General features: G+C 40.1%; 1 protein-coding gene across 1 annotated transcript in view; it reads left to right on the forward strand.

The window, feature by feature from the left end:
* The window catches only part of LOC141465683 (pinopsin-like), an 89231-nt gene that overhangs the window by 530 nt on the left and 75775 nt on the right, over positions 1-12926 (forward strand). The gene's annotated exons all lie outside the window — the stretch shown is intronic.

Raw genomic sequence — 12926 nt, forward strand, 5'->3', positions numbered from 1 at the left:
AAATATTTCCTGACATAGCCTGGTTTTTTTGAAAGTAGTTGTTTTTAAGAGCTAAAAATGGCACCTAGAAAATCACTGAAAAGAGTTTAAGTATATGGACATATATAATACTTCCCTCTTTTTCAGGAAAATCTGTGCCGACACTGACCTACAGGCCCCTCAGTGCTGCTCCTGTCATGAACAAAGCCTCCTGAAAGTATTCCATTTACCATTTGTAATTATCTGTCAATCTATAATATGAATTCCCTCATGTCCCAGATAATGACAGTTTTCATCATTACATGCTTTCTGTTCTCCCCTAAAGCAAAATCTTTATTTTAAAATTACATGCTTGCAGATTCAATAACAAATTAAGTCATAGGAATAGGTTTGTCGGAAACAGTCAGAAGTGTGCATCAAAGTCACGGTAAAGTAGTGTTCAGCATTCTTCTCCTATTCAGACAAAACTTTTCCTGCAACCAGTATTTGCACTGCTAGATTTAGGTGTTATAACTAAAAATTATTTTAATTATTAAAAAAAAGATAAAAAAAAGCACAGTCAGAGGACTTCATTCCTCCAAGGTGCCCCGTCACTTTAAGAATTGCATCACCAAGGAATGACCCTTTCTGCATTTATTTCTACATTCAAAAAAAAGGTCCACTAAAGCATAAACTGGCCTGCGGGTGCACATCTAAATGTGTGATCCTTATCTTACCCACAATGGGGGATCTGGTGCAGCTCCCTCTTGCTGTAGGTCCTTGCTTTGCTGCCTCCAAGCCACCAGGACAGGATCAAGCGTATCCCTGGCTCTTCTTCCACCCTGGAGTTGCGGTGTGTCTCGGGCAGGCACTTTGGCATGGGAAGTGCTCCCACAACCCTTGATGTAGAGTCAGGCTGTGGATCTAAACCCACGTTTTCTACTTGAATTATAAGCTCTCGCTGTTTCCAATGATGTCGTCTCTGGTACCTTTCCATGCCGCAATGGCATGCTCCACTACTGACAGCTATCTCAGCCTGGCAGCAGCCAGCCCCTGGTAAACTGCTGCTTTGCCCAAAGTGAGCTCTCAGGAGTTAGCAGTGTTGTATAATATAAAACCACTGGCTTTAGCCATCCAAGAATAGATCCCTTTACCAACAATGCCTTGGCTTGTTTTGGTTTGGTCTGTGCAGAGCAGAACAACATGTCTTTTTCTTCCACGTTTCCTTTCCATTTTGGTGAATTTTATGAATTCCAGTATTTCAGTAACTAGTCTTCTCAGGGAGGAAAATTTTAGGACTATTTTTTCTCCATCATTTGATATAGCCTCTTTTTTATTATTTAGGGGTGGGATGGGAGAATAACATTTGAAGGGAGGGGAAAAAAGTTATGTGTTTAAATCATTAGAAAAAAAGTATGTTGAAGGTGCCCATTGACCCTGCTGGCTTCTGTCAGGATATCTGTGTGTTACTACCCTGGAAACTATGGAATTAAACCAGCAAATGGGTAAGTTTCTCCAGGGGTGACTTGCTTATGGAATAATTCTTCTAAGTCAGGTCTAAATCAGATGGATGGCAGGAGTGAAGATTTCTGTGCTATTATGATACCCGTGTTCATGTGAGAGTTTCTGGGATAATTCTTCAAATTGATTAGATCATCAAGGAACAAGCCAGCAAACAAAAGCACAAAACCCAGAATGCCAAAGGTGACCTCAGCTCCTCTGAGTGGTATTGGTGCTGTCAGCAGGGTGTCCTGGGTGGCTGAGGCAGCCTAAATGCAAGTTGTTATTGAACTGCTGGCATGGAAACTTCTCATGACAGTGTTAAAAAAATTCTTTTGCAATTATTTTCTCAAGGTCTTGCAGCACTCACAGCGTTTTTTCTTTCACTAGTGTGTATAAAGGGCATGCTGAAGAAGTTTGCTTACAGATTTATAATTAAAAAATGTTCACTCGAAAATAACATGAGTAAAAGAAAATAATCGTAAATGGTAGCATGTTGCCTAACATTTATGTCTATGGACAGATTATATCTGTCGATAAATACTATTATCCAGCAGGTTTTTTGCATTTTTTTTTTTTATTCCAAAGTGTGCTTAAAAAAGAGCTACTGTAGGTGTGCAGTGTGGTGATGGCTTTTCCAGGTCTTATAGCACTCGAAAACAAAATGCTTATATATAGAACTATTTAAATTTTTTTGCATTCAGTAAGCAACTGTTCACTCTGTGCTGTAAGCATCAGAGTGAACATGGATCCATTGAGTGGAATGGTTAATGTTTTTTTATGGCAATTGGGAAGTGATGTGAGCATTTTATTGAGACTTGCAGGTACTATAGCTAAAAGAAAAAAACAAATAGCATCTCATTCATTGTAGGATTATTTTCCTTGTCTTCTGTGGACTTCAGAAGAACTGTGTAAAACTTATCAAAGTCATTCAAAAACTCAAGAGGCATAAAATCAAGTATATTCTGTATCATAAGGTGATGGTTTAAGACCTTGCTGATTGATGCAGTGTAGTTATTGAGGGTAAGGAAGCTTCTTATCAGCAAGAGGATTTTTGACACCTAAGTAGTCCAGGCCTTTGGCCTGATCACTGTGACTACCTTGTGAGTCGCAAAGCTGATTAGATTTATAAACATAAATGCAAATCTACAAAGACTACAAAATACTGTATGAGGCTATGGTATAAAAGGAGCATGTAAGAACACAGAAATGGCATAACTATATAGACTGGGAGGATAACATTGTGTTGTTTACACTTTCTTTCAGTCCCTTAGCTATTCTTAAAAAAAAGATAAAATATCTTCTATTTGCTAAAAGTTAGCTTACCCTCCCTTGTGCCTCATGTCTCATTTTGGCTTGTCAAGGCTAAGAGGAGTGGTCCTAATGCTTGGGGTCCAGAACAGAGATGTGTAGTAGGAAAGGTAATTGAGAAGAAATGAAGTTCAACGTCAAGCTTGGTAAGAACAAACACTTCAATATTCTTATCTGTTCCTTTTTTTTCTCATGGGATAGATCCTATCCTAGCAGGATAAACACCAGTATAGGGTCAGGATTTTGGATGCTGTTACAGTAAGTTCACTGGCTTTGGTAGAATTGCACTCTCTTGTACCAAATGAAAGTATATACCTTTTTTTTTTTTATTATTTTATTTTAACTGCATTATTTTCCTAAATCATGAAGAAATTTCAAGTGGACAACTAATCTTAATGTATTAGGGAGTATTTGGTGATGTGTAAAACACACCTAAGCCAACTTCAAATTGTTAAAATATTTTAAAATGCAATTCATTCTTAAAAGGCTTCAGAGAAGGACTATATTTTAGTGGCTATTTTTTCCCCTCCAACTTCATTTTGTGATGCTATGAAAGCTTCCTTGTCCCTGTTTAAAACTAAACAGAGACTGAAGGTATTATCCCCCACGTCTGTGGCCTGGATGAAATCTGAGCCAGTGAAAGTAGGAAACTGAGATTTGTTTCAAATGTAAATGGATGATGAGACATCACTCTATTTTTTTTTCTCTAAAGTGTTTTACTTTTTTTTTTTAAATCACATAACTGCTGCCCTGGGAGGTGATCTGGAAAGCAGATCTGATTGTCCTCCCAGCAAAATCGACAGTGTAACATACATTGATGTCGCTTACTATGGAACTGAACTGTAGGTTCTTTACTAGGCAATCCACTGCCTACCCCAGGCACTTAAAAACCATGAGCCAAGAACCAGCACCAGGGGGTTGCCGTGGGTACAATGGAAAAAAATATGGACAAAGTGTAGGGTTTGGTTTATTTACTTGCTGCTTTCCACACATCTGCTTTGTGATTTCAAACCACTTACTGAAAGCAGAAGGTTTAGAAGCTGATGGGAAGTGCAGCTTCTGATCAATAAGCACATAATGGGGATTTTAAAGGGAACATTAAATATCCTGGGATATAGACCTGCTATGGAAGTGTAAGAGCTGTTGGGTCTTAATCTGAGGGAACGTTAGGGAGGGAGCTAGAGGAGGAACAGCATGGTCTGTTCCCATTGTAGATGATTTTACCCTGGTGCTTGTGCATGTTTGCAGCTCCGTCAACTAGGTCACTGCAGTGGAAACTGCACATGTCGCTGAGTTGGAGAAATGGATGGATTTGCTAAATTTGTTCCCATTACCCACCACTTAGCCACGGTTTGACAAGCTCATGGTGATACATTTAAGCAAACATAGAAGGGGACACAGGGACAGGACACATTTTCCCAGCTGAACTTTGAGTAAACTTTGCAAGCAAGCTGAAGTAAGAATTGTTAAATATATAAAGAAATTATTAACCATTAGATTTTAATTTAGGAAAAATACATTATTTAGTAACACACTCCCATAGAGACCATATATACACAAAGTGATATGCAGTCCTAAGATGAAGATTGTCATGCAGCTTTGACCATCTTGCATGGAATCTCTCCAGTGCCCTATTAAACTCTTCAAATCTCTGGACAAATGGAAACTTTCAGAAACATTTTATCTTTTTCCAAGCTAATTGCACTAATGTAGACTTCCCCAAGATGTAGGACAGGCAAAATTCAGGCTCAAATGACTTCTGGAGTTCATTTTCAGAATCTCTATTCCATGCCATATCAGGATTAAATATTAAATAGATTAATTCACATGGGAAAGATGAAGCTTTTTCTGGCTCAGGAAATCCACCACTAGATTCTGATGCTGGAAAAGTTTCAAGGCACATCACTAGCAAGGATATTTTTGTGACTGTTGAACTCTTAGCTCATGTTTTCAAGTGTCTCCTGGTTGTTTTTTCTTCCTTCATGGATCTGGCATTTTGCCTGAGAAGTTGATTCCAATATTTCATTTTTAGAAATGAATGAAGATTAGTGTTGTGATAGTGAACATCACTATGCAGGAGGACACAGAGATGGCTACGCCATGTGAAAGCTGCGTGATTCAAGACCATGTCTTCCTGCACAGTGTGCCATTTTTGTCCTGGATGTAGGGTAGGGCTACGTTCTTAAACCTGTTTTAATTGAAGTAAGGCACGTATATGTGTCTTTATGTCTGTTGATAAACCAAGGTCCTATCTAAATGAGAACTTTAATCTTTTTAGAAACCCCATAGTACTCAGCTACGTGGGTAGATAATCTTTTCAGTCATATTAAAGCAATTGTTGATTTATTCCCTTATAAACTGCCAGAGAACACACTGAATGAGAAATGGAGCTGCTCACAATTTTGTTTTACAGTTCAGCTGCCTTGTGACCTTAAAAAAAATAATTTTCTTCTTAATCTTTTGCCTTGATTTTATATGCTGGGGCTTAGACTCATTGCACTAAACTAAGGTACTTAGATTTAGAGTACAGACTTCTAACACTGGAAATGCTCTGCTTACGAGATGCAGTTGAGACCTCAAGTGAAATGAATGGCTCTTCTGTGGGAAGATACCTTTATTTCAAGGAGTAAAGACATAATCTCCCTTGGCTTGATCCTGCAAGAGCTCAAGCCTGAAGTTTTCTGAGCCTTGATACAGCAACTGCACACCTCCCAGGGCAACACCACTGTTAGCAGCTCCTCACCTGCTTACTGGACATGGATAGCTTCTTTTCCAGTGGCTTGGGATGAGATTAAAAGTGGTATTGCTATAAATAAAGCTGATAGCAAGCACAACTAATCAGTAATGTTTAAGAAAAATTAGATCTGCGTCAGGACCCAAAAATATTCTCTGTTTGAAGTGCATAGGCTTCGTTACACCTGCAGTCAACATGACCCACGCAAGCTTTCCTAGGTAGTTGTTCAGTATCAGAAATACTCTGCAACGGCAGAGGGAGGGGGGGAGGAGTCTGACTAATGGGAATAGGTCAAAGGTGCTTACAATTCCTTTATCTAAAAAAGGAGAAATTTTGTCATTGCCTAGAGGGCTTTACTTCTTCTAGTACAGTGTTACAACTGATGGTTTGTCATGAATTTTTCCGCTTTATTTCAAGCACCCAAGCACCTGGTATGTGTTAGATTGTATAGTAAATGACAACACAAAAGTACTTATTCAGGAGACATGTAATCTGAATTCCTCTTTGGCATCCCCTCTTTAGGGAAGCTGAAGTTCTTTTTATTTAAATAATTAATCAGTTAGATAGTGGTGGATTATTAAATACACTTCTGAGGGCAATATTTACATGGAAAAATGAAATGCTGAACCCTTTTGAGACAGATGAGAATCATCTGACTAGAACCAGACATTTTCCAATCCCCCAGGCTCTTTTATAATCAATAGAAAAACAAATTTGTACTGCCAGCATGCAAATTGTCTGACGTATTTGAGGTATTCTCCTGAGGGTGATACAAGCTATGCCCTACAAGTGCCCCTTTATCTCCACTGGCTACAAAAGGAGCCAAAGCTCAGGGGTAGATATTTGTGCTGTATCTTTCTGGGGTCATGAGATGTCCCTCACAAGTAGGGTGCTTATTGCTCTTTTTCTTATTCTGTCTTTTTCTTACTTTTGCTTATAATTCCCTCCCCGCTTCAGTATCCTCTTCCTGAATGTTGGGTTTATCATAGAATTGTAAAATAGTTTGGGTTGGAAGGCACCTTTAAAGGTCATCTAGTCCAACCACCCTGCAATGAGCAGTGACATCTTCAACTAGATCACGTTGCTCAGAGCCCCGTCCAACCTGACCTTGAATGTTTCCAGGGCATCTGCCACTTCTCTGGGCAATGCCTCTGCCAGTGTTTCACCACCCTCATCGTAAAAAATGTCTTCCTTATACTTATTCTGAATCTACCCTCTTTTAATTTAAAACCATCACCCCTTGTCCTATCACAACAGGGCCTGCTAAAAATTTTGTCCCCATCTTTCTTATAAGCCCCCTTTAAGTACTGAAAGGCCTCAAAGCCTTCTCTTCTCCAGCCTCCAACTCTCTCAGCCTGTCCTAGTAGGAGACAACAGTGTTCTATCACTCTCATCATTTTTGTGGCCCTCTTCTGGACCCACTCCAACAGGTCCATGTTTTTCTTGTGCTGAGGATCCCAGAGCTGGACACAGTATTCCAGGTGGTGTCTTACCAGAGCAGAGTAGAGGGGTAGAATCACCTTCTTCAACCTGTTGGCCACGCTTCTTTTGATGTAGCCCAGGATATGGTTGGCTTTCTGGGCTGCAAGCTTTTCATACACAGGTACCCCCAAGTCCTCCTCAGGGCTGCACTGAATGCCCTCAGCCTTCAGCCTGTATTGATACAGGCACCCACCCAGATGGCCTTTTTAACCTCTTGAGGTTCTTCAGTTTATTTCTAGTTCTTATAGGCATTAAATGTGGTACAATGTTGAAATCACTCAGAATAGTTGTCCAAGAGTGAGTATTTGGAAGACACTTGTGTTTCATGAAGAGGTGCCCAAGTCTTCCTTCAGAGTTTACAATCCCACACTCATCGTGTAGGGAAAATGCTGTCTATTCTTTTTACGGATAATTTGTAGTGCACAAGTGCTTGAAGCAGGGAATCAGCTTGGGCAAAAGTTTTGGAAAACCTGATGAAGAAGGAATCATGCTATCCAGAGAAAGCGGAAGTGGAAGATCTAATGTCGTACTTTGAACATTATTCCTGAAATCACAGACTTCACTCCGGTAGGTGCTTTAATACCAGTTTAGGATAGGAGAAGGTTTTGCCGTTGTTATGGCAGAGCATCACCTAACATCCATTCAATTTGCCTGTGTTTTTAAGTCATTGCAGACCATGGGTGTTGATGCTAGCAGTATTAGGTCAGATCCTATGGTGTGCAGTCGGTGTCTGTATCACCAGGCATGGTTGCTTCTCCTTTCCCTGGTCTGGGCAGCCCCAGCTGAGTCCCATCTCCATGCCATACTGCAGTGGGACTGTGGGGTGCACCAGAAACCCCCCATTTCCCTCCTCCTCACCCCTCCCAGCTTTCAGCACAGCTGAAATACAATCACATGGCTCAAACAGGAGCTGGAGCATGCTCTGAACAGGTTGCTGATCCCCATGTGCCCTCAGCTTAAACCAGCAGCCACGTGTAGGTTAAGTCATTGCATTTTCCCTTGGCTGCCATCCTTAACATTTTCTGCTGTGTTTTCTTGTATGACAATCTAGAGTCTATTTTCCTAATGCCTGACCAAAAGAAAACAGCAAAAAAGTGCAGAGATATCAACAGGGAGGGGTGGACAGCAGCTTGTGTACTTGTCACTGGAAAGAGGGATAGAAGGACTGAAGAATTCTGTAAGGTATTTGATAACTTCTTCAGCATTTTTTGTGCATAGCTGTCAGCTGTCCATGTAAAAAAAATATTCTGCCCATGCACAAAGTCTGTTTGTGTGCAAGTGACTACAAATTTCTGCCAGTGTTTTATGCTTCCTTACTGAGCAGCCATGCTTGCAGTTCAGTCACATACGTTTGGTTCTGGGACATCGCTCTAGGTTATGGCCACGTGTTGCGGAACACTAAGGGCTTTATGGAAGGAAGTACACAAATAACATCACTTAACATAGAGGCCTGGAATAGGAGCTTAAAGGCAAAGACCACATCGGATTTCTTGCAAAATTATCCTGACAGTGAATTGAGTCTAAAAGGTCATGGCTGTAAGCTGTGTTCGAGATGATGGAACAACATTTCTGTCGGAGTTAAGTTTAATCATTTGCATTTGCAGGGCCTTTTCCCTAATCCTGGGTCACAGCATTAACGCAGGCAAAGCTATGCCTGATGTTGGTTTTTCTATTACTTTAGGAAAAAGCGGAAACCAGCTGTGCCAGTAGTCAGGCCAAATACATGTGAAGAAATATGTTATTACAATGTAACTGGCTTTCTGGTCCCTCAGTGAGTAAAATGAAATAAACTAGAGCCCAGTAAAGAAGCAATATTTAGTCCAAAGAAGTATATTAGAGAACAATGGACTTTGCTTGTGAAAGTCTATTAAATCATGTTCAATTTAATGGTGTGTTTAATGATCTCTAGTAACTCTTAAGACCATCTGTGTGCTGGCACACCTGATCAGAATTTAATAATTTTTTGGAAAACTTTTAAATTTTCCTTGTAGTCCCTTGCGAGCGGGACTCTGAGGGAGAGAGGATATTACCTCTGGCTACTTAAATCCAAGTTATATACCTAGTGGCTTTTTCTTAACTCATGGTGTTCGTTTTCTATGTCCATGTCTTTTTAGGAAGCATTTAAGCAGAATGCTACATCTTCCAGTCCAGTAAGCAAATGAATAATTACAGGCTTTTCAGTGATAAAAGGGATCGATATAGTTTCAAATAATGACATAATAGTAGGTAATAACTGGCAATTCCATTTTCCCCCTTTTTCTCAGCCATGTCCAATACTTCACACTTAAAGTAATCACTAGGGGTGGTTTTTGTTTGGGGTTTTTTGTTTTTGTTTCTCTGTTAGTGTGTCTGCTACTTTTCTGATTAGAAATGCCTATTAAGATGAGAAAATAATTTGCAGTAGTTTGTTAAAGGAGTGTGCTGACATGGAAAAATAAGTTTCTTCAAAAACTGGAGCTATTCTGTTTACATTTATATTTTTCTAGGTATCAACACTAGCTGAGAAACTGTTTCTGAAGCCCGAGATTCAGTAAAAGTCTAATAAGTTAATAAACTACAGCCTCCACAGATTCACAGGCCACTTACTTACTGTTCCTGTTGACTTCACAGCTAACATAATTCACCACTTAAGTGACCCAGATGCCTCCTGTTCCTGGAAGGTTTGTGGGTTTGGTTTTGTTGGGGTTTTTTTATGGTTCTTTTTTTGATAGTAAGTCAAAATAACCTCTGGCTGCTGTAAATTTTTCCATAACTGATACAGGCAGGATGAACATTTGGTACCCGCGGACAGCAAATGCAAGGGAGCACTGCTCCGGGTAGATGGTTCCTTTCCCAGACATCCCAGCATTACTCTTCTGTGAAGTGTCCCTGTGCTTTGACTCCCGAGTGGTTTGGGACCTGGTTACCCCTCTCTCTCCCTGTGCCCTGCTGGCCCAGCGTGGATCAGAGGAGGCAGATGAGCCAGTGTTCACCCCATCCAAGGCTGAAGCTCCAGATTCCCTGGGGGTGCCTAACTCCCCTCTCATCTCTTGATGCTTCAGAGGGTAAAGCCTCTAATCAGGGTCACCTGGGCACCACCTTTAAAACTGCTGTGCCAGACTTCATGGCCTTTGGCTAGAGGTTTCTCGTGTCAGCTATCAGCATCAGGCTCAATTGCTGTGGGCAATTTCAGCCAATAACTCCTCCCAAAATGTAGCAAAATTACATTACTTCTCCTGTTCGTGGTATCTTAAGCCTATTTCACAGGCAGACACCTATATATTGGAAGTACAATCTCCTCCTATGGCCAGATAACAAACTTTTACTGTCCCTTATGCAAGTATAGCAGCCACAGTGCAGAAGGTTAGTAACTCACTGGGGTAAGCTATAAATCTTTGCATATGTTTCATAGTGTTTTATTAGAGGCAGATGTTTACTATGTGTTAATTTTCTAGTGTTGTTTTTCATTTGTATTTTCTATCCTGATTCTTCCCCCCCCACCCCACCCCCATTGTTTCTACTGGTTTCACTAATGCAATCCAGAGTAGAAATAGTAGATAACTATTGGAGGAAGGGATCAAAGGGAACAGGCTTCAGATGAGTCAATAGATGGAAACTGTTTTATGCTGAATTATTTTTGTAGTGATTTATAACAATAGAAGTTTGTTCAGGACCAAATAACAATCAGAAAAAAAGGCGAGAAAAAAGAAGACTTGATTATGAAATTTTTTTATAAGGAATAGTTTGATCATCTTTAAAATTCAACAACAATGTAAAACTTTGCTTAGATTTTGAATCTTAGAAATTATTAGAGTCCTAATCATTACTTAATTCACATACATGGCATTTTATTGCTGGATATCCAAGTGTTGTCTGAGTCTGGTACAGACCTCTGAGATAGTACTGAAATAGCACACTAACATCTGGCAAGATTTGCTTTGAGCTAAGGAATGTATGAATTTTGCAAAAACATAGATAATCCCCTTTAATTTGTCCTTATGAAAACTTAAGAACACACAGTGGGTGAATACGGTTCAGTCTGCATTAGACTTAATTCTTTGGTGCATATGCACACTGAAGCATTATTGTTTGCCAAATTTACAGTTTGTGGGTAATTTCTGTTCTGCGTTCAGGCTGTTCATGAAGTTACCAGGGGACCTCTTTACACTGAGACATTTAATCACCCTAATGAAATTATGCAAGCTGCTCGTTTGCAGCAGGCAGCACAAGGCGGAGTCTCCTGGAGCAGGGAATCTCGTGGGGTGGTCGGGAGTGTGAGCACCGCGTGGGAGCCTAATCGAGCTGTCTGCCTCGGTGGGAGTTCGGCAGGACTTAATTAGGAACAGTTCTTGGGTAGGAAGTAATATTGTAGGATGAGGAGTTACCAATTCTGCCTCTTAATGAGAAGGTGAAATGTCAACGTGGCATGTGGGTGTGTATTATGTATGTTTTCTACACTGACCACCATGCACAAAGAAGCTCTTCTCCATGCAAGTCTTTCTAAAAAGTCCCTGTGGTTTGCCTTAATTTATCTAAACTGCCAAATTTTGTCCAGTTTTGGTCTGCTCAGTTTTCAGAGAAAGGGTGTGTGGCAGCACAAGAGGGCAGAGGTCCAGCAATGACTGTATGAGGATGTTGAGAATTCCTTTACTGTGTGCATTTCCTAAAACTGAAAGTGTATTTCTATTTAATATCCTTGTGAGAGGCAAAGATTGCATCAGAGGAGTAGGTTGAAAGGCTGCCAGATAAATATGCCAGTCAGGATTTAAACGGACATTTTCTAATGGGTAGAAAGCAGGTTATGAGGCAAGACAAAGCCATAGCTTAATATTCTTTGTGATAAGAGCAGTAGACATGCCACCATCTGGTTTGCTCCATATAACAGTTTTTCTCTATTGGTTAGTGGATCAAGGGGTGTTTAACAAGGAATTTGAGGATGAGAATGAGTAGGAGTTCTACAAATGTTAATACCTTTCCTGGGGTTGCGGGCACTCGGATCTTTGGGAAAGAAATATTAATGGTAGATACAAGTAGGTAATGGCCTCTTACTGTGCTGTAATTGTTTCTTCTTAACATTTTAATAATAAAATAGTAGTTGTGCCTTGCAAAGTGTTGTGTATATCTGTACTAAGTTTTTGCCATTCAAAAATTTTGCGCAGCTAAGCTTCTAAAATGCTAAATTTAACATTAGGATAATGTTAGGATAACTCAGTGTTAGAATAACTATGGGTAAGCAGCATCCAATGATATTTTTCCAGTATATAGTCCCAGCAGCCTGTGATTTGTGGTGTGGGGACTTCACCCCTGAAGTAGTGCTCTTGAGTCTCATAGGTCTTCCTGGATTTATCTCCCAGGCTGCTTGCTTTCAGGAAAACTGCAAAAATTTGGTATGCACAATAATATGCTAAGGGGGTCCACTTATTAACTAAGTACTGTGCAAAAAAGAGTACCTTCCTGTTTGTTAATTCTAAGTCTGCAACCTGATGATTTAATTTGAAAACCCAGTTCTTGTATTATGAGAAATACTAAATAATCTTCCCCCATTTGCCTTTTCACATTTTCTCTTATTTTCTCTGTTTTCTTTTTCTAGTAATCCCTGATGTTTGCTTTTCTAAATGCTGCTGAGCGTTGCTGCTTAGTGGAAGTGGTTTGCATAAAGCTATCTATCCTAACTCTCTTTGCAGAGCAGTAAGTCAATCAGAAACAATTGCTGTGTATTTAAAGCTAGGACTGTTTTCCTCCACATATGGCAGTTTACACCGGTATTATATTTCATCTGCTCAGTGACTCAGTTTCATGCGGTTGTTCTGCAGTACTTTGCAGTCAGCTTCTGTTGATTTTGAGTTATTCATCGTAGTATAATGAGCAAACTTCACTCTTTACCATCTTTTCCAGACCATTTATTAATGTGATGAATAACCCAGGGCCTAGCACAGATCCATAGGGGACTTTGCTGGCCGCT

This window comes from Numenius arquata, chromosome 1 (genome assembly GCF_964106895.1).
Source record: "Numenius arquata chromosome 1, bNumArq3.hap1.1, whole genome shotgun sequence".
NCBI lineage: Eukaryota > Metazoa > Chordata > Aves > Charadriiformes > Scolopacidae > Numenius > Numenius arquata.